We start from the raw sequence: 23,030 nt of genomic DNA on the forward strand, positions 1-23,030 counted from the left end.
GGAGGGGGATGATGATCGGATCAAATGTTTAATCAAGGAGACTCTGCTGGAGATGGGGAAGGGGGGCTCGGCCCAAGGGCTCTCTGCCAGTTCCTTCCTCCAATTCTTCTGATTCTGAGGAAGAGTGGATTGGGTGTGGAGCATAAAGAAAAGTACATTGACAAGGATACGTTGCCCTAGTTATTTAAACATGTCAAGTCTAACATGGCCTTTGCTGATGATGAAGCTCCCAGCACCTCTGGTGGTTCCTTGTTGCGGCAGTTTCAAAGTTCTGCTGCTGTCGATGTGCCTGTCCATCCTTACATCCGGGAGGTCTTGAAGTGGGAATGGAAGGATCCTGATCGTATCATGCTTCTAAGTTTTATGGCTAAATTTTACCTTCTTCAGGATATGCCTAAGGAATTGCCTGACTCATCGGGATGCGCAGCGTATCTCTCCTGCAGGAAGAAGGGCTCATTCCAGGGGACTCTCTTCCGGGTCGCACGGCCTGACTTTGGCTGGCAGGCGGGACTGGAAGTCAGGCACTGCTTTGCCGGTCTCCAGCGTGAAGCCTGTATTTAGGGTCCGGCTTCGGTAAGTTCCGCGTAGCGTTTTTGGGATTTCTACTGTGGTGGTATCAGGTGTTTGCTTTCCTTCTGAATATTCTGTGACAAGCGGGCAGAGCTGGTTTGGAGCCTCTCTGTGTTTGCTTGTGTGTGATTCCTCTTTAAATTTGCGGGACACTTGACATTTACCGTCCTGCGGGGTTTTGATGGAGTCACTACCCTCTTAGAGGTACTCTCTGGTAACTTTCCTCCTGTGGTTCCTGGCACTCTTGTGAGCCTGGTGGCCTCTGTTTTATATCATGGGGAAGCATTCACGGAAGAGCCGCCATAGGGAGCACTCCTCCTCCTCTTCCTCCTCCTTCTCTTCATCCCCTTCTCCAGCCAGGTCTAAGTGCCACAGGGAGGGGGATGATGATCGGATCAAATGTTTAATCAAGGAGACTCTGCTGGAGATGGAGAAGGGGGTCTCGTCCCAAGGGCTCTCTGCCAATTCATTCCTCCAATTCTTCTGATTCTGAGGAAGAGTGGATTGGGTGTGGAGCATAAAGAAAAGTACATTGACAAGGATACGTTGCCCTAGTTATTTAAACATGTCAAGCCTAACATGGGCTTTGCTGATGATGAAGCTCCCAGCACCTCTGGTGGTTCCTTGTTGCGGCAGTTTCAAAGTTCTGCTGCTGTCGATGTGCCTGTCCATCCTTACATCCGGGAAGTCTTGAAGTGGGAATGGAAGGATCCTGATCGTATCATGCTTCTAAGGTTTATGGCTAAATTTTACCTTCTTCAAGATATGTCTAAGGAATTGCCTGACTCTATTGCAATTGATTCATTTATGGCCAGTCTTATGGGTCAGACTTCCTTGGCCGAGGATGCGGTGCTTAAAGATCCTGTTGCTAAAAAGGTGGATGATTCCCTTAAGAAGGCATACTCTGGTTCTCATCTGGCTCTGAGAGCTGGCATTTATGGTACTTACGCGGCTCAGTCTCTGATTTCCGATATCAAGGCTTTGTATCAGTCGATAGATGATGCTTCCGACAGTTCTGGACTTTAAGAACATATCAAAAGGCAGGTGGAGTTCCTCTTGGAGGTCTCGTTCGATGTGGTGAGAGCCTCTGCCTTTCCAGTGGAGCAGGTCTGGCAGCCCACCGCAAAATGCCGTTGAAGGACTGGAAAACAGATTCCGCTCAAAAGGCTTGCACCTTACGCATGCCTTTTCAAGGGACTATGATGTTTGGGGGGAAGTTGGAAGGAAAATTGCATAAATTATTTAAGGAGAAAAAGCACTCTTCTTCTTTTAAGTAGCCCTGTTGCTGTTTCTCTCTCTAAGCCTAAGTCTTTTTTCCATCCTCCTCAAAGGCTGTTTTCCAGAGGGCACGGGAAGTTCTCTTCCGGTTGAGGTTGGGATTGGAAGGCCAAGTCTTCCCCTCCCAAGCCTCGTTCCTGACTATATGGCTGTGGATCCCGTGTTGTTGTTCGGTGGTCCACAGCGGTTCCTTCTGCCAGCTTGGGTGCAGTCCTGTTTAGACATGTAGGTGCTGGGCATTGTCCGTCAGGGTCATCTCATTGGATTCTCGGATCCTCCTCCGGACTTAAAGATTCGTCTGACTCCTCGGCCACCCTGCCTGGCCAAGAGGTCTGATCTGTCTCTTGGGGTTGAGTCTCTTTTGTAAAAAAGGGCAATTAAGGCTGTTCCTCCTCTGGAGGTGGGGAGGGGGTTTTACTCTCTGATTTTCCTGGCTCCCAAAGTGACGGGGTTCAGGCTGGTCCAGGATTTGAAGGCTCTGAACAAGTGGATGGTTCATCTGCCTTTTTGTTTGGATACTCTTCAGTGGGTGATTCCATTGGTTCTTCCGGGTCATTTCCTGTGCACCCTCAATCTCCAGGATGCATACTATCACTTCCTGATTCACCCCAGCTCTCGTCAGTTCCTGAGGTTTTGCATTCAGGGCCATCATTTTCAGTTTCAAGTCCTTCATTTAGGCCTGAGGTTTGTGTGGCGGGTGTTCACCAAGGTGGTGGCTCTGTTAGAGGCTTCTTAAAAAAGAGAGGGACCCTTTGAGACCCAAAGGTCTAGGATTCAAACAGAAATTTTAAATTAGGAGTCCTCTGGGAGTACCAATACAGTTACAACTTCCACAAGATTCCTTCACAGACAACACAACCTTTCGTCAATCCACTATTCCACATTACCTCAAGGGTAACACTAATAATATTTCATTGGATCACTCATAGAACCATTAATTACGTTTGTGGATTGCTTGATTAAGCCTTTAGTTCAACAACAGGTATCCTACCCTAAGGATTCTGCACATGCCATCTCAATTTTTGAAGGAAAGATCTTCAACAGGGTGACCCACTTCTTGGTCACCCTGGGTATTGAAGCTTTATATGCCAACATACCCAGGATGACACCATCACAGTAGTAGGGTCCCTGTTGGAAAGGACAGATCTCCATGGTGACAGCATGGAGTTCATCTTGAGCTGCATCACAGTGGTGTTAAGAAATGATTTGTTTCTATTCGAAGAAGACTTATTCCAGCAGGTAAGTGGGACCAGCATGGGAGCCACGTGTGGTCCCAGTCTGGCCTGCCTGTATGTGGAGGAATTTGAAGCCAAACATGTCTTTAATGAAGCAGCGCCTTTCTTTGAGAACGTGAGTCATTGGCGCCGCTTCATTGATGACATTGTTTTTATTTGGGAAGGCAGTGAGGAGGAACTAGAGGAGTTCAACTTGTGGCTTAACCCGGGGGACCCCAATTTAAGGTTCACAGCACAATATAACAAAGAGAAAATTAGTTTTGTAGATATCTGTATTAAAGATAACAATGGAAGCCTATCGGTTGATCTTTACACCAAGCCCACCGATAAAAACACTCTTTTACATTACAAGAGCTTCCATCCAAAGGGATAATATTCCCTTAGGACAGTTTCTACGGTTCTCTAGAAATTGTTCATCTATGTCGGATTTCAATAGACATTCAGATATGCTTAAATTAAAACTGAAAGATCGAGGCTATCCCAGAAAACTGATTAACCAATCGTATAAACGAGCTAAATATTACGATGAAGACTACATGTTAGATCAATAGAATAAGAAATTCTGAATCAAAGAGAAACTAGTGTTTGTTAGTCAGTTCTTAAGAATGTTGTGAATAAAAATTGGAAGATCCTAAATGATGGTCAGGAAGAAAAATTAGAGAAACCCCTTTTTGCATTCAGAAAAAATAAGAATATCAGGAACTCTCTGGTGAATACCTACAGGGATTGCAAAAAGGATTCTCAAACCACATTGCAGATTACGAAAGCTGTTGGGAATTACCAATGTGGAATGTGTTCTATTTGTGAACACTGTATGGTGGCAAAGAAGCTTAAGTGTAATGGTCAGGAAATCATCTGCAATAGTTTGAACAATCGCTGCAGTAAAAACTTGATTTATCTTTTAACATGCCCTTGTGGTTTAGGGTATGTTGGTGAAACCAGTCGCGAACTTCAAATAAGAGTGTTACAACACAAATCAGCACTCAGAACGAATAAAGAGAATGCACCCTTGACTGAACATTTTTCCAAATTGTACCACAGTTGCAATGATCTTCGTTGGCTTATACTGTAAATAATTTCAGGTAATAAGAGAGGAGGCGATTTAGAAAAGAAAAGGAAACTGAGGGAACAGTGGTATATTTGCAAACTAAACACTACATAATGCCCCGGTTACTTACCGGTAATCTTCATTACTCCGAGTATAGTCTTCCTCGCCACATGACTTACATAGTGAGCTTCAGCTCCACACCAGAACCCTCCAAAGCAAAAAGTTAGCCTCCCATGCCTCCCATCCCTTCCCAAGATGGCCGACCCATTACCACCTGACCTCTATAAGAGGCGGGCCGGCCCAACCCATCAGCCTGAAACCACCAAGCACAAACATGAAGCCGATAGCCAGACAGGGAGGGAGGGATGGGAACTCATGTGGCGAGGAAGACTATACTCGGAGTAATGAAGATTACCGGTAAGTAACCGGGGCATTACCTCCTCGTTAGTCTTCCTCGCCACATGACTTACATAGTGAGCACATACCAAAGCCAAGCGGCTTCATGGAAACACACAAGAAACCACAGACCAGAAGGGGATGACCATGAAAGAGGGCAAACCCAACAGACCAGTACGAGTGGAAGGACCACCCCGGAGAGAGGCAACCACGAGTAGGAGAACCAACCCGGGACCGAAGACACCGGGAAGGCCGAAAAACAAACCGGACCCCAGAGACACCAAGAGTCGCCAGGAAAACCGCCCCAACCGAAGGAAAGCAGAGAAAGGCACGGGACCGGACCACACGGAGCCAAAAAAAGGCAACAGCAACCAGGGCCAGAAAATAATGAGCAGGCCCGAACAACACACCAGGGCCGCCCAACAGGCAGCACAAAGCGAGAGGGGAGCAAAAGCCCAAGAGAGGAACCGAACGAACAGAGGACAACCCCACCACAGCGACCCAACAAAAAATCAACAGTGGAAAGAGGCAACCAGTCCGGCCAACACAGCAAAACCGCAAGGGCGACCACAACCCGCGAGAGAGCCGAACCATAAAAACTGGGAAGCGGCACCAGAGCCATCCAACAGACAGACAAGAGCCGGAAGAATGGAAAAGGGCGCCGAAAAGAAAACAGAAGGGGAACAACCCCCGCCACACAAAGGACCCCCGGAAGGGACCGCAACTCCGAGGAGAGAACCCAGGCAGGCACCAGGGAAAACGAACCCAGGAAGGAGCCGGAAATGACACCGAAGAGACCCGGAGGAGAACCAACCGGGCAAAGGTGAAAAAACTGAAAACCCACAGGCCCGCCCACGGCCAGAAGGGAGAAGAAGAGGCAGAAAGAAGCCAACCGGCCAGGAACGGGAACACCCTGCACAGGGACCAAGCAACCGGCCCAGGAAGAAACACAAGGAGGGAGCGAGCCCCCGAAGAGAGCACCCAGGCGGGTAAACAGACAGCCAGCCCACAACCAGGCCCAGCCCAGCGAGACAAAGAAGAACTGACAGGCATAGGAGTGCGGCAGCAACACACCAAAGGTGTGAAGAACAGAAGGGCAGGGTGAAGACGAGCCCGAGCCATGACAAAACACCCAGGGAGCCACCAGAGCCAACAGGACCCGGGACCCCAAAACCAGGGGAAAGAAACGAGGACACACCCACACCGGAAGCGCAGGGCCCCGCCAGGAAATCCCAAAGCACCGCCGGAAACAAAAACAGGCAGCAGGCAAAGGGACCCCAGGAAGCGCAAAGCCGGGAGCCCAAACGAGAAGGCCGAAGAGCCAAAAACCGGAGAACCAAAGGAAGCAGACAGGGCCAGACGGACCCAGACACACCACGGACCCCTGAGCACCAGCTCCAAAGACCACCGAATGCAGCAGCAGACGCCAATGGAGAAGCACCCTGGCGAGCACAACCCACAGGAAAAACGCCCTGGCCAGGCCCAACCAAGATGGACCACACCCATCCAGGCACCAAAGAGGCCCGACCCGGAGGAACGGCTAAGATCAGACAAGACCATGTACAGCCAGGGTGGAAGAGCAAGGACAGCACAAACGTGCAAAAAAGACAAGAGGGGCGAACCCCGCAAACCCCCCGGAGCACAAAGCAGGGGAGAAACCGACCAGGAGAGCAACAAGAAGCTCCCGCAGGCGTGAAGCAAAACCCAGAAAAGCCAAGGAACGGTCGACAGAAGGCAGACCAAGCGACTCAGCACCGAACGGGAACCCATGCACGCCCCAGAGAACGGTAAAGACCGCCACCAACCGGGAAAGGGGACCCAGAACAGAAAAGGCCACTGGCCCAATAAGGAAGAATCAGAAGACTGGGAGCCAAAAAAACACACAAGACATGGGCCCCACAGGAGAGCGAGCCCACCGCACCAGGGAGACCCAGGCAGGCACCCAGCACGGCGTCAACACTCAGAGCAAACGAGAACAGAAGCATACAGGGCAGTAAGGCCACAGCGCCCTGGCAGCCCAAGCACGGAAGCAGGAGGCAACGCCCAAAGTCAAGGCAAAGCACCCAGACGACAATGGGCGAACGACCCCCCATCACAACCAGAAACCCCCACAATATCGAGAGGGGGACACCAGAAAAGGATGAGGCCACAACGGACCCCACAGGAGAACCAGAGGAAAAGGAATCTCAATGCTGAGGCCACAGTAACCAATGGATAGGAGAAGGCACAACAAGCGACCCGCATGAAAACGAGCCCAGGGTAGCACAAACAGATACAGGGAACTAACTCAGAGGCAGCACGCAAGAAGCCACCGCAACCGAGGCTCCAGAAACAGACTCACAAAATGCCAAAAAATATACACGGCAACATCGTCAGACGGAAGTATCCTCCAGGACAGAGGGGACCCCCCTGCCACCGGGCCAAGGAGGCCAAAAACAAGCAGCACAGTGGAGAGCCACACACCTGCGACAACATGAGCAGAAGACGAGGAGGGCAGAAAGAAGGCAACATCCCACTCTACATGCCTACCCACAGAAGCAGCCATGGGAAAGGATAGGCGCCAATAGCAGTCCGCCCCCATCAGAAATGCACAAGCCAACAGCCCTTGCAAACGAATCAAAGCAGAGTTTGAAAAAAATGCCACCACAGGACACTGTGACAGCAAAAGCAGGAGACGAACCCCCGCCCATTGAGAACCTCCACCCACACAGGCACATGACTTACCAATGAGCCAAAGCTCCTGTTACACCAAAGACCTGAAAAATCAGCTTCCATCAGGACGAAAAACAACATCAAAATAAACAGGCGTAAAATAGCAGACGTTCATAGTTACCCAACTCAAAGGAACACATCAAATCGACCTCAGGCGGATGAAAGGCCGAGTAGACCCACCGGGATAAGAAACCATGAGGACGAACACAGGCCCTAACAGAAGCTGCCATAGTCCACTGAGCCACCAGACCCTGCAACACAATGTCCACCCAAGAAGAAACTTAAAATACGACCAGCAGACAAACAAAAAACTGGAAGAATTCACATATTCATGTACACAAAGCCGTAAAGTGGATCACTGGCAGAACACAAACCCACGGCCCGGGACTAGAGCCGGCGCCACCAGTGGAGCACGACTGACCACAGTGCCATAGCGCACTGACCTCGAAGGGTCTATGCAGCATGGCGTCTCACGAATGCAGGCGCCGAAAATATGGCTTTCAAAGATGAAGCCAGTATTATATCAGAAGATAGCACGTCTTGAAGAAAAAACTTGAATCTGAACCTCAGTTATGCACAGGACCAGACTGGCATACAAGGGCAATAAGCAGCGCCCAAAGGGCAGGCCTGACAAGTCACAGAAGGGTCCGTTTCGTGTCCGAATGTGGGCCAACTGTAAGGGCAAATGAGCACTTACTGTAGATGTCCCCGAGACCAAAAAAGCACTGCCTGCAGCAAGCACAAATCCGTGTCAATTAACATACCTTGCAAAACACCGAGTGAGGGGGTCTTCGCAAGTTCACACCAGTGCAAACACGAGCAGCCTATATAGCTAACATATCCGCCAATGGATGGCCCTTAAAAACGTGCCGTAGACAGTAATTGCAGACTAGTGACTGCAGTTGGACGGTAACAACATACTGTTTGGACCGCCAAGCCGGACATATATGAATGAGGAATCATGCCTGACACACACACCCAGAGCCCGCAGAACCATCACTACAGCACTGGGCAACCACGGAACAAAAACATACCAGCAAAATCGCGCAAGTGGAAAAAATGAAAGAAGTAGAAGCGAGAGCCCCCAACAGAATACTCACACAGACACTGTGCTAGTTTAAAACCAGGGAAACAGACCCGCTGCGTAGAGCGCATGCGTGAGTGCAAGACACCCGACAAACAAACTACAGCAAAGAAAGCTACCCCAGTAAGCAAACAAAACAAGGTACGGCCAACGGACCAGATCCCAACACTATCATAATCAGTAAAAGGACCGGGGACACCCCAAAGGACACAATACCAGCCGCACATCGATTGGCCCCAGGAACGGGAGAGACCGCGGCTCCCAACGGGACAGGGAGTGAAACGGCCGCGCTGAAGCCGAACGAGCATGGCCCCGCCCCACGCAAGCCGGACCAGAAAAACGGCCCCTAAGGCACCCCGCCCCCTAGCGAGACTCCGGGAGAAGCCAACGCGCCAGGCCAGGGAACGGCATCCGTCCCGGCGGCAAACAGGCAAGCCCTCAGAGCGCCTCGGAGCCCGGACACAACCAAAGACCCCGGGCCACCGCTAGCAGCCCACGTGGAACACCAACGCCGGACAGCGTCGCCGTGAGTAGGAGAACTTTTAGGAAAACGGGGGGCGCGGCCGGGGACCACAGGACGGCCCACCGGACCCCCCCCGCCAAGATCAGTACGCAATAATAAGCACAAGTACATGGCAGGCACGGGGGAGATGAACGCGGGACCCAGAGTTGCATCCCACAGGAGGCCTGGGCAAAGACAATGTATGACAGGTAACAACAAGCCAAAACCATTGACACACATGGACGGGAGGTAGAAGGAGCCGCATAGCATAGCCCCAAACCACCCCGGCCACCCCCCTGTAAAACCTTGGCTCGCTAGGGCAGAGCCTAACCGGCCCTGTAGGACACCGGGGGAAGGAAGAGGGGAGGGTCCTAGATCCCACAGGTCCGCTAGAGCAGGACCATCAACCAGGGACCCACGCACCTGCTACAGCAGGAACCACTTACCTGAACGCGCATCTGGAGAGTAATCTCGCGCAGAACAAAAAAAACAGGCTGATGGGTTGGGCCGGCCCGCCTCTGATAGAGGTCAGGTGGTAATGGGTCGGCCATCTTGGGAAGGGATGGGAGGCATGGGAGGCTAACTTTTTGCTTTGGAGGGTTCTGGTGTGGAGCTGAAGCTCACTATGTAAGTCATGTGGCGAGGAAGACTAACGAGGAGGTAATGGACTCAATCCCAGAGAGGATAGGAAGTCAATTATTTCATAAAATCGTCTCTTAAAATGATATGATGAAGTTACCATTAATGGATTGGATGCCCATGATTTTATAACATCGCTCTTCACATTGTATGAGAAAGGGTTCTTTATATCAGTCTATGACCAGTAGGAATATCTGTAAATAATGTCCAGGAAACTAATCATACCTTAGGGGTCATTTTTATCATCACGCTGTAGGATCTTACATCGGGTGCCCCGGAGTGGTTATGGTAAAATAATTGTATTATTAAAATAAATACTGGACACCTATAATTAAAATTAGATTTATGCCCAGCTTATAGAATATATTGCGTTGTTTGTTGGATATATTTTATTTACACAGTCACTCGGTAACAAGTAGCTCATAAGGACATTAGGTTTTGAGCTCCTTACTTCAATGCACGCCGCGCTAAGGAGCAGGGTGTTTGATAACACGCACCAAATAAAGTTCTCTGTGTTGAGGAACAACCAAACTTTGCAGCACAAAGACGCGAGTCACGTGCATCTTACGCTTACGTTCACACCAGAGCAAATAGTGGGCGGGTATTTAAACAGCGAAGTGCATCAGTGATGCGTTTTACAGCCACATGAAAAACTGAAGGCACACCGGTCACCTGTACGAGGTAAGCGAGTAGTTAGGAACGTGGGCAGGAGCGAGGTTAGAAATGTAGGTTCTTTGAGATCCTGAGAGTGATACGGAAGGCTCCTAGTACCCCCGATAGCTAGCATATCGGGGAAGGGCTTTTTGAGGACAATAACCGGATTGAAATAGAGCCGCTTTCCAGGGCCGGACTGGGAACCAAAACCGGCCCTGGCAAAGTACTCGGCCGGCCCCCCTCCTCCCCCTGGGGGAGAGGGGGGATGCCACCAAGCTCTTTACCAGGGCCGCTTTTCCGCCGAATTTGTTACTGGGCCGATTTTGCAGCTTTGCTGCAAAAACGGCCCTGTCACAAAAACGGCCCCCAGGGTCCCAAAAACGGCCCCCACCCTTGCGGCCGACCGGGGAATTGCCCGGTGCCCGCAACGGCCAGTCCGGGCCTGCCGCTTTCAGTATGCGGTGAGACAGGTTACAAACATTTAGACTTGGCACGCTTGTAGCGATTAGTCCCTTGGCACCACATCCGAAAAGTATCTGTTTTGCATCACAAATTGGATAGGAATTTAAGAAACAACTGAATATGGATTAAATCTGCAGCCAACTACGTTTCCAGACACTGTAAGGGTAATATATTATCCGTTTGTTTTGGCAGTTCTGAGAGGGCCACAGAAACAAAAGGACCCTAGGAACAAACACGAAAGTAAGTCACTAGTTATGCCGTTATGTTACTATTGTGTGTATAAACTTATAACGCTAGAAATAGTGGTTATCGCATGTCTTTTTAATTATGCAGATTGGAATGAAGGATTCATTTTTATAAAGGAAACAACCGTGCAAGAATGGATTCCGGCTAATAGTCAGACTTCACTAATTGACCATAGGTGGGTGAAACTTAGTTTTTAGCACCTCTTTTTATAAGTAGAACTTTAGATACATTGTAGGTTCTTTTCAAATAATTGTTTTACTTGATATAGGTAACTAAAGAATGGTGAGCTTATTTTAGACCTGGGCATAAATAAACACAGCCCAAATACCTAACAAAGCTTTCATTCTATAAAGCATATATTAGTTAGTAGAATTATATTAATATAACCACATTTGACCAAACAATTGATAATATCAATAGGAAGGTGAGGTGACCCACTGAATTAAAAAGACACTATTTTTGTGTCCTCTTTATGTAGTCTTGCAATAGGTGAAACAAATTCCGGTTCGCCGACACGAACAGTTGGATCTGTGTATCAGTGATCAACTAGTGCCTTAATTATAAAGAACCATGAATTATAGGTAAGCGTTGCATTATATAATAACGGTAGAATTGTGTATATATAGAAGTGCATGAGAGCACACATTGGTGTGGAACAAAGGAGCAGAGTATATGACATGAATGTAGCAGGGGCGCTGTGGGTACTAAGAAGTTTGATATATTGGTATCACAAACTGTATAGTTTTTATGTTTTTATCTTCTGTTTTGAAAAGATTATTAGGAATCTGTGCTATGTTGTTTTTATTTCCAATAATGTTTATTTTTATGATGTTAGTATTAGCATTGATGTAATCATTTGTCTGTAGTACTTATTGATTTATTATATATTTATATTGTAGATATGTTAATCACCGAGAGTACTATTCCATGTAGTCGTGATAAAGAAGGTCCAACTATTACTAAACCTTCGAAATGCGTCGACGCCTGTCCACCATAAACTCACCGCTCTCAATTCACCCCAAATGCTGATGAATTTTGAAACATTTGTTTTTTTTTTGTACAGTCTTTGGTAGTGGTTGTGGTACCCAATGACAAAAATGTAATTTCTTTATCATCTCTTGTGTTATGTCTCTAACGATAATTTTGTGAAATTGTTGTTTTTAGTGCTTTAAATTTGTTTTTCAGGTGAAATGTTTTTTTAATTTTGTATTACAATTTTTTATAAAGTCAGCATTTCAATGCATCGACTGTACGTTTCTGTGCCAACATGAAGACTATTGGTGTTTACAGTGTTCCACTTAAGTGAATGTGAAATAGTGGATTCACGAATGGTTGTGTAGTCTGTGAAGGAATCTTGTGGGATTGTGAATTTTTATTGGTACTCCCAGAGGACGCCTAATTTAGAATTTCTGTTAGTGGCTTCCTTACATCTTAAGGGTGTCCTGGTTTACCATTACCTGGACGATTTGTTGATTCATGCTCCCTCTCTAGACCAGTTGTTGGTGGATCAGGAAGTGGTGTGCTCTGTGTTGCAGGCTCATGGGTTTCTTCTGAATTTTCCCAAGTGTCAGCTGGAGCCCTTGCATGGCTTGACTTTTATAGGGGCACGCTTTTGCACCGATCTCAAAAGGGTGGTCCTACCAGTCCTTCAGGCTTTGACCTCTGGGTCTCTTGCTCCAGAGTTCTGGGAGGGGGCTCCTTTCTGGTCCGCCTCTGGTTGTGAGTTCTGGGTCTCATGGCGGCGACAGTGTTCATGGTGGCATGGGCTTGTTTCCATCTCCGTCCTCTGATTTTGTATCTGTTGGCTCACTGGAATCCGTTGTCTTGCAATCTGGCCCTTCTGGTTCATGTGTCACCTTCAATCCTCCCTGCCCGCCACTGGTGGACAGTGTTGGGACTTCTTTCTCTGGGTTTGCTGATTCAGCTTTTTCCTCCGGCGGTCCTGACTACAGATGCCAGTGCTTTAGGGTGGGAGGTAACATTGGATTCTCTGTCGCTTAAGGGTCTTTTATCCCTTCTGGAGGGTCAGTGTTCCATGTGGCGGGCGTTGATGGTGATGTCCCATGCTGCGAGGTGGGCGAGCAGGACACGACTACTGGTCAAAAGGTCTAACAACCCTATGCCTAAATGACCTCTGGAACTTGCACGCTAGTCAAATGGAATTCAAAAGGCTAGCGACAATTAGTACCAAACATCTATCAACTTTGGAAGATAAAGCTACACTAGCAAAAAGAAGTCATGGGTGGATGACCCTTCAATCCTATGCCCTGCTAATCCCACAGCCGTACCTTACCATATCTTTTAGTGTACGAACCAAATTAAGTTGTTGAGACTGGGAGTTATCAACTTGCTGACTCATTGGCCAAAATGGAAAAGAGTTCGGACGTGACCTATGCCGACTGTGTGGGAACCATAAAGAAGACATTACACACATTGTTTGCTTGTGCCCAAAACTGCTGACCGAGAGACGGGGCCTGCTCAAGCCTCTTTGGAACATAAAAATGATCAGAAGCTGTAGAGCAGCAGTCCTGGCCTGCTTTGATCCTAGGAACACTAAATTAAACTGTGTCCTAGTTAAATTCATGGAGCGTGCTGTTAAAAAACTCAGTGAGGCGCCGACAGCATGCGATTCCCCATTGGCATAATGTTACATAAGCTTCACCTGTTATTGCTACCCCTACTGGTTTTATGATGTTGTTGCTGGTTTTTACGAATTACGACATTTTAAATGAAATCTTGACATTTTTTATTTATTTATTTTATTATTATTATTTTTTTTTAAGTTTTGTATTTGCAATGGTTTTTAAATCCCACAATAAATAAATACATTTTTACAATGTGTTTTTTTTTTTTTTTACAATGTGTCCCATGCTGTGCTTCTACAGTCTGCTGTCGGGGTGCAATGTGGTGGTGCATTCCGACAACATGGTGTTAGTGGCCTACATGAATCTTCAGGGGGGTTCCATGTCCAAGTCTTTGAATGCAGTAGTGGTTCCCTTGTTTTGGACAGAAGGCCATCTGTTGTCTCTTTCAGCTGTTTATATTTGGGGTGTGGACAACAGGGTGGTTGAATCCCACAGACATTATTTCCCCGACTCTCAGGTGTTGTCTCTGACTCCAGTGGCTTTTCATTTTGTGTACAGGATGTTTTGTCTTCCTATCTCGACCCCTTTGCTTCCTGGCACAATGCCCAGCTGCCCAGCTGCCCAGGATAACCTGGGGTCAGGATAACCTGGGCTCCCGGGATCGTCAAGAGGGCTCCTGGGGTGTGGATGCACTGGCCATTTCTTGGATGCCTCGTCTCCTCTAGGCTCTCCCTCCACTGGCTCTGATTCCCTAGTTTTTGGCTCACCTGGGCCTTGAGTCTCAGGAGGTGGTGGTAGTAGTTTTGTTTTGGCCTCATCGGTCGTGGTTCCCCACTCTGAGACTGTTGGCTGTGCAGAGTCGCTGGTTTCTCCCTTGGTCTCTGTCTCCCCTGCGGTCCTCTCCGATGTTATATCTCCTGCTGCTGCGGCTGTCAGTGTGGAAGTTGAGAGGCAGGGGTGGTGACGTCATGGTTTTCCGGGAACATTTACCGGTGGCTCTTCAACAGTCTCACAAGCCTTCTACCTTGAAGTCTTATGGGCGTCCTTGGGGTAATTTTTCAGCGCTGGTATCTGACTCTGGTTTTTTGCCAGAGGTGCTGCAGTTTCTCTGGGAGGGCTTTGAGTAACGTTTGGTGGTTTCCACTTTGAGAGCTTAGTGGGCCACTATTAAGGCCTTTCTTTTGACTTAGGGGAGTTTGTTGGATGTTGAGGATTTGGTCTTGCGTTTGTTGTGGAGTTTTTCTTTCTGAGGCCCTCCTTTCGCTTATGGGATCTGGCTTTGGTTCTTTGAGCTTTGGTGTCTCCTCCGTTTGAGCCTTTGTCTGAGGGGGACATCCAGTTTGTTACTTTTAATGTGACTTTTTCTGGTGGCCATTACCTCAGCTCGCCGCCTTGGTGAATTAGGTGCTCTGATGGCCCCGGAGCCATTTTTTCCCATTTCAGATGATGAGGTAGTTCTTCAACTGGATTCAGCATTTGTCCCTAAAGTGTCGTTCTAGTTCCATCGCTCCCAGGAGTTGGTGTTGCCTGCTTGGTGTTCTGCTCAAGACTGTTCTGATGACTTTTTTGGTCTTTGCTTGATGTGTGCAGGGCTTTGCATGTCTATCTTGATCGCTTGCGTCCCTTTCGGAGATTGGATTCCCGTTTTGTTTCTTTTGGGTTTGCCTCTCGAGGTGGGAAGGCTTCTTCTATTGGTTGTTGGTTTAAGCAGGTCATTGTGTTGGCTTACTCTCTTTCGGGGTCTCCTCCTCCGGAGGGGATTTAAGGTCAGTTGACCAATGGGTTGTTGACTTCCTGGGCTGAGGTTCAATGGGTTTCCCTGTCCAAAATCTGTAGGGCGGCCACTCGGGTGTCCTGTAATATCGTTGTGAGGTATTATCGGATCCAGAATTTGTTGGGGGATGATGGTAATTTTTGTTTGGGGGTACTGCATGCTGTGTGCTCCTGACTTTCTTGTTCTACTGTTCAATAAATCACTAGATTTTTTTGTATTTTGTGTCCTGGTGGTTTGTTGTGGATGAATGTCAGTGGTTGCTTGGGTATTCTCACTTTGTCAATGAATGGAACGAGGACAGTAGGGACCTGGGGGTAATACCCTATTACTTAACGGTAATTTTTATCACTCCTGGTCCCATTGTCCTCGTCCCATTCATTACTTCCCTCCCTCCCGGTCTTGCTGGCCTTCATCTGGGCCTTGGTATTTCAGCAGGAATGGTGGGATAGGTACACTTATGTACTACCAGAGGGAGGTGGTGGGATAGGGCCAGCATTTTTTTTTTTTTTCTGTCAGTGAGATAGGTTATCTCACTTTGTCAGTGAATGGGACGAGGACAATGGGACCATGAGTAATGAAGATTGCCAGTAAGTAATAGGTCATTCATTCTAACATCCATGCACCACTTGTGCACTTATCCTAATAGCCATGCACCACTCATAGACTCATTACATCATGTATGTACCACTAATGCACTCATTCAAACATCCATGCACCACTCATGTACTCATTTAATCATCCATGCCCCACTAATGCACTCATTCAACCATCCATGCACCATTCATGCACTCATTCAAATATCCATGCACCACTTATGCACTCAATCAATCATCCATATACCAGTCATGCACAGTGTTTCTAATGTATGCACACAGATACAATTTTTATCCATGAAAAATGGTTTTGAAAAGAACCTTTTTTTCTTTTTGGAACTGTCTTTTTTATTGTTAAACATTTTGAATTTTTTAATACTTTTTGTTCAAAAATGAAATGGCAATAAGGAAAACAAATGTAAGTTTAAACAGAATGACAGTTCAAAAACTGTGGAAAATAATAATAAAAAATTAACGAGTGTTTTTCTCGGCATTGTCCAAAAGAATGTTAACAGGCTGCTCTCCAGCAGTTAGGGTGGCATTGCAATCCAAGGAGTATGTACCCACACAACTTAATTGAGGAGAAATATTGGGCTGGTGCCTCTGCACCTCAGATGGCACTGTAGGTATTGTTGCAAGTGCTGCTGCTGTCGATTTACTCAACTGGTCTCTCTCGCTCCATTTTTGTGCCATTTTTAATTATCTTCGGTGGTACGTTTTTAAGTGGTATAACATTGAAGAAGTACCCCAAGAAGTACCCCAAGAGTAATTTTTTACAATACCACACGAAAGAGTTTTGTTATGCAAAAAGTATTTTAATAATTTATGCTCTCACCAGAAAGGAATGTGAAAAAATCCCAAGCAAAAACTCTGCTTCTTGGGTGGTGGCCCTTCATCACCAGGATCTTCCTCTCATGCTGGCACCTCCTGCTCCTCATCTTGGTTGTGCATATAGTCTTGCTCCTAAGTTGACCTTGATGCCATTTTATCTTTTAAACAAATCACCAAAAGCACTTCAAAATTCTCTCCCTGTTGAATATACCCACCAGGGGCAGTATTATACATGCAGCGCATTTCTTTCATTGTGCAATGAAAGATAATGCACCTTGGGGCATTGCATTCATGTGAAAAACAGAGCGGCTGAAGCCGATCCATGTTTTCACTGTGCAGACCTGCACTTTGAAGGGGGAATGGAGAGATACCCTTGCGGGTGCAGCGAGTGACTGCGCTCACCTGTAAGGTGATGTGTGAGGGGCCTATGAGACCCCCTTTTCCACTGCCAGAGGGCTGCCATCAGGGGGCGCACTGACAGTGTGCCACCTTTTAAATGGTGCACTGTCAATGCGCCTCCTGAGAGCTTCTTGTCTCTGCATCCACATCTGTAATACGGTGCGAGCACAGAGGCAAATTGATTCACTCATGCAAATGAGGGAGCATCTAGTAAGGGTAGCGCTGGCGCTTTAGGTGTGCCAGTGCTATCGGTGCTACAGAAGGGGCTGCACAAGTGTCTGCGGCCCCTTCTGTAATACCAAAGTTTCCAGGGGGCATACAAAGTGTGCGCAAACGCTTGTTGCACCCCCAGTTTGTGCCTTGGGGCACTTGTATAACACTGCTCCAGAGCTTCAAAAGTGTTCCATTTCCAAAGAGGAACATTCAAGAAGGAAGAAATAGGTGGGAACTTCCTTTCAACATTAAGGAAAAGTGACAACTCCATTCATCATTTAGAAGTCACATGATCTACGCACATACCGTCGTTATTGCAGAAAACGATGTCCTCACGGTGACCGGCGTCATCACAAACATGGAATTATAATTAAAAGGTGTTTTATCATAAAAAGTAGTTGCAAAAATACCTGTTCTACACTATATCAATAAAGTATGCCCTCAATCAAGTAATTACAATTACTTTTTATACGTCTATCAAACATTTATATAAAACGCTATATTCGTCGTACCCACATCACCGGATACTATGTTTCACATCATTCGACGGTGTCACGGACAATGAAGTCATTGTGGTGACCGGCGTTGTCGCAAATAATAACAAATGTTTTGGGGGCGAAAAAAAACAGGAAACCCCTAAAGCATAATATCACATTAAACAACATATCTGTAGTTTGCTGTCTTACATATTACAGGTAGAAGATACAGTTGAATTAACCAATGGAATTGATATGAAACAAACAAAAGCTACAGTAGTGTTATAGTTAGATTAATATAAGACAAAAATACACATTCACTGAGAAAACCAATGAATAGTGGGATATTATAATTACAAAACAACAATAAAAAACCTTAGAAATTTGCTGAAAAAATGAAAGGTTACATTCTTATATTTACAAAATAGATTCTACAACACATAGAAAATCATTGAAAAAACAAAGGTTACAGCAAAATTATAATTAGGCAATAAAATTTAAAACAAACTTGGAAATTAACTGAAAAACCAAAGGTTACAGGGATGTTATAGTTGGGAAATAGAATTAAAAAACAAAGGTTACAGGGCTGAGTTCACTCGTACAAAACCAGTAAAGTTCAGCAGTTAGAGTTACCTGAGCGAACTATAACTTCCGCCCCCCAACACACTGCCTATGACTGCACAAATTAAATTACTCATGACATGGTCAGTGACATCACCGATGACAGCACAAAAATGAGCAATGAGGCCTACTCTTCCTCCTGAACGATGTACTTATATAGTTTATATTTGTCATCATGACATCAATGGTCAGTCCACAAAGTTCTGATCGAGATGTGATCATCCTTATGTCTTTCCAGGTACACATTGTTACTCTGGCATATTTTCCCACACATCATAAGAAACAACTGTCCATCCATCCTCACTGTTTAGTTGACAAAGAGCTTGTTCATCTTTGTTGCTCTCCATAGATATTGTCTAAAGATAAATTTCCCACCATTTGCACACAATGGGGTATAAAGAAAAGGTCTTTATTGTCAAAAGGAATGTTGCATGAACCAAGAAAAAGTAAAGCAACATTGAAGAAACATATCAAAGTCCATTGCACAAGGCTATGAAATGCATCCTAAGGAGAAAAAGAATCTCAGATTGTTTTACTTCCACATTTCATATTTCAGTATAATTAATTCCTAATTCAGTTTAAGCATAATTAAATAAATCACACATTTCATATATAAGAATTTTGAAATGTTGTCCGTAATGCTTAAACAAAAATGTTCAACTTCAAGTGTGGCCTACTGCAACAAATTCAAAACGTAGCAACATGTACGTTCATTCTAAAAATCATTAAAATAAAATTGTTCTTGAACACAAATGTTGTTTATCATATTGGGCATTTATACTGAATTTTAGCCATCTAATACATTTATTTTAGGAAGTGCACCAAAGTCCAGCTAGTTAGGAGTAGGACAATCTGCAAAGAAGTCAATAGCAAAGCTAAGTTATCATCAAATATTATGACCTCTCCGTTAATGAATATAAGCTAGTCCGTTACTTAAACAATCTTAATCACTAGTTGGTTGATCCTACTATTTCTACCCAGTTAAGCACGCTTTTACGGTTCTGGTACATCCACTTTCTCCATTTCTATGTCATCTTTTTAGATGTGTGCAAATTACACATTTATGTTTATATTGTAGAGATAGGTTTCAATGCCATGCAAGGCAAGATCTGCTTTTACTCTGCATCAATGATAACATGCTTAAGTAACGATTCTTAATTCTTCATCAACAGCATCTTGTAAATGAAAAGCAAGTTGTCTGTGTCTTTGAGCAACAGAACAGACGTCCTCCTTAATATGCAGCTTAACTGTCATAGTCTTAAGCTTTCCTTAACAATGAAACAATGAAGGAAATGGAGTTACTATTTCAAGGTGAGAATGCATGTTGTAGTTTACGGAAAACAGTCCCATAACCGCAGTTCTGCTGAAACTCTGTAGGCAGGCGCTTGATGCGGTACCTTGAAGCACATGGACAAGTGCTAACACCTTTGTTTTCTTGTATTTAATCGTTGCTACAAATAAACCTTTACTTTTTAAGGACGTTGATACTGCCCATGTATACACCTTGGTTTTCGTTGGCGTAAGTTTAGGTAATGAAGATAATGCGTTATATATTTCTCCTCATGCAAAAAACAACAGGTGATGGACAGAATGCAGAAAAATGTCATACATTCACCCCAGTACAGAGATCTGGGCCTAAATCCATTGTTTTTTTGCTCACCATGCCATTCCAGTTTGAACCCAGCCATATGCAAATCAGTCTTGACCCTGTGCCCCAGGGGAACAGTCCAGTCCGAACTGCCAAGCCAGGTCCTCCCTGTACTGGAAACAAGCATCCAAGGACCGGTTTCGGGCTTTCAGCCCTCATCAGCCTGGATAGCTTGATTCCAGTGGCATGAAGAGCACGGGACTCACGTCTGAGCATACCCGTCTCACTTGGGGTGACCAATGCAAAAAACACACCACTCCAACACTCCACACCACTGGAGTCAAGCTAACCTGGCTGAAGACGGCTGATAGCCAGAAACCGGTCCTAGGATGCTTGATTCCGGTCCAGTAAAGACATGGCTTGGTAGTTCGGGCTGGACTGTTCCCATGAGGCACATGGTCAAGGCTGATTTGCATATGGCCATGTCTGAACTGGGGTGGTGTGGACTGCAAAAAAACGATGGATTTAGGCCCAGATTTCTGTACTGGGGTGAATGTATGACATTGTTCTGCATTCTGTCCATCAATTGTTGTTTTTGCATTTGTCACCCCGCGAGTGGGATGGGTATGCTCAGACGTGAGTCCCATGCTCTCCACACCACTGGAGTCAAGCTATCCTGGCTGAAGACGGCTGATAGCCAGAAACCGGTCCTAGGATGCTTGATTCCGGTCCAGTAAAGACATGGCTTGGCAGTTCGGGCTGGACTGTTCAGATGAGGCACAGGGTCAAGGCTGATTTGCATATGGCCATGTCTGAACTGGGGTGGTGTGGAGTGCAAAAAAACGATGGATTTAGGCCCAGATCTCTGTACTGGGGTGAATGTATGACATTATTCTGCATTCTGTCCATCAACTGTTTTGCATTTATATTTCTCCTCAGGCAAAATCTTTATCGAAGCACCACTGCCAATCATGAAAGGTATTGAAAAACTATTTACTTTCAGTGCATTCATGGGACAGTGTTTGATTGACTTAGGTGCTTTGCATAGCGACTTTTCTTTGACTGACATTGTTTTTCACATGCGGCCAGTCCAACCTATGCACACTTTTCTGAGGTAAACATCGACATGGCACAACAATCTTCTTCACTTTCACTTGAGACTGATATAGAAGAACTGCTTGATGATAATTTAGATGACAGTTGACTTTGTTGCGTGTCAATTTGTCTTAACTGATGTCACCACTTGACTTCATGGGTGTGCATCGAACATTGCTTCTGGAACGTTCCGGCGGCCAATTTGTCTTTGCAATGTGACGCACTTGCTTTTTTCTTTGCTTGCAAGCCATCATAAAATGGCTCTTGTTCCCACAGCCTTTATATATCTGTTCAATGGTGGGACATTTATCTTCATATGGAAATAAAAATCCTTCAGTCTTTGGCTTAGACTTACTTTTCACACTTATGACTGGTTTGTTCTGGGCACCTCTGGCCACCATGTGAGCAGCTTGTCCATCGGATGATCTTCAGCTCTGGCAGCCATTAATACTCACTCCAGACTTAGAATTTCTCTCAGCATTCATCATCTGAATGAATGTGACAAGCATCCATTTATAACTCAAAGATGTTTAGCTTCTTCATCATTAAAACCATTGACTGTTTGAAGAGTGTGTCGAGTCTCTCCACTAAATCATCAATGGTTTCACCAACTTTTTGTCGTTCTTGACTGGAAATGTATCCTTCATAATCTGCATTGGATTTAATTTTTTGATTAATCTGACTGTATGTGACTTCTTTGTCAGTACACTGCATCTTCCTTATGACTTCTTTTACACCATCATTAACAAGAATTTTAAGGTATTTGATCATCTTTTTGTTATCAGTCTCTACAAGTGCATCAATAAAATCATCAAATGTCTCTATCCACACAATCTGTCTATCGCACATATTTTGCTTTTTGGCTGTGGTTTCAGGAAGGCGGCTGCGTTGTAACTATTTATTAGAGTTGGCATACATTTAGGATAGAGCTCTTTCAGAGATTGACGGCTGTCCACTAGAACCTGCGTCATCTGCACCATCTCTGAGGCCCTGCATTTGATTGGCTTCCGGATCATCCTGGACAGTCTGTGGTATGGTGACCTCCTTTTCGGTCTTCATCGGAGCCCTTCACTTTGCGGAGACCTATGGAGTTGTTCTGACCCACCCCTGCCAGATTGGGTGGTGTTACACTTCAGTTATTGGACAGCTCCGTATTCACAACCCTTGTACTTCTTCTTGGGTCTCCTCACCCGGTGCTGACGGCACAGAGCTCCAATTATCGAGGCTCTAGTAAGTGCAATGACCGTATATTTCCTTGCCAATTGTTTTGTCAGCCAGCACTTTATGTATTATATTTGTATTTGACTGCTGCAGTCTTTAGTACTTCTTTCCTATATCTGTACATATCCACCTTTGACAGTAATGCTTCGCATAATATATGACTTTATCTTTCGTGCCAGCTCAGTTCCTCTATATAAGGCCTGACCAGGAGATTCTCTGCAATGCGTTCATTATCTTCAACTGCTCCCCAGCGGCCAGATCTGTACTTTCACTCATAATTCATTAAGCGTTGATTCCGTAGTTTGACATACGTGGCATGCACAAGCAGTTCCTTTGAACTACTCAAAACTCTCTGGGAGAACACTGTTGATCTTCAAATTACTTCTCCACTATAATGGCACCATTTGTAGCATCACACCAGGCTGGGTATACACCAAGGAAAATGCGACACACGAAGCTTATTATTATACGTCTTTATTCTTCTGCATGTAACTGTGAATTCAGCATTCTAAATCAACCTTCATTGCATTCCGCTCTAACACATGTCGCAGCTCTATGGAGTCCATCAGGAGCCAAAAGGGTTCCATCATGGCTAACTCGCAAGACACTACAAATTGAAGATCTGCAGCATGAATATGACTTTGCACTCACCCAAAAATGTAAATATTGCCAGTTGGCTCACTCCCTCAGGGCAGAAGGGTTTATCGGGAGGGAAATCCCCAAACAGAGCTTGCTGGAAAGCGGAGTGCTGGGGAGGACACAATAACTTTTAACCTGATATCCTAGCAATACCCAGTCATGTTAAACG

General features: G+C 45.7%; 1 long non-coding RNA gene across 2 annotated transcripts in view; it reads left to right on the forward strand.

The window, feature by feature from the left end:
* The first annotated feature begins 10,011 nt into the window (after nt 1-10,011).
* Nucleotides 10,012-23,030, forward strand: part of LOC144792828 (uncharacterized) — a 314,526-nt gene continuing 301,507 nt past the window's right edge. For both annotated transcript variants that reach the window (XR_013602627.1, XR_013602628.1), the window contains exons 1-3: nt 10,012-10,145; nt 10,773-10,820; nt 10,914-11,001. This is a non-coding gene — a long non-coding RNA (uncharacterized LOC144792828). The remainder of the gene's footprint in view (nt 10,146-10,772; nt 10,821-10,913; nt 11,002-23,030) is intronic.

Source organism: Lissotriton helveticus, chromosome 11, assembly GCF_964261635.1.
Source record: "Lissotriton helveticus chromosome 11, aLisHel1.1, whole genome shotgun sequence".
Lineage (NCBI taxonomy): Eukaryota > Metazoa > Chordata > Amphibia > Caudata > Salamandridae > Lissotriton > Lissotriton helveticus.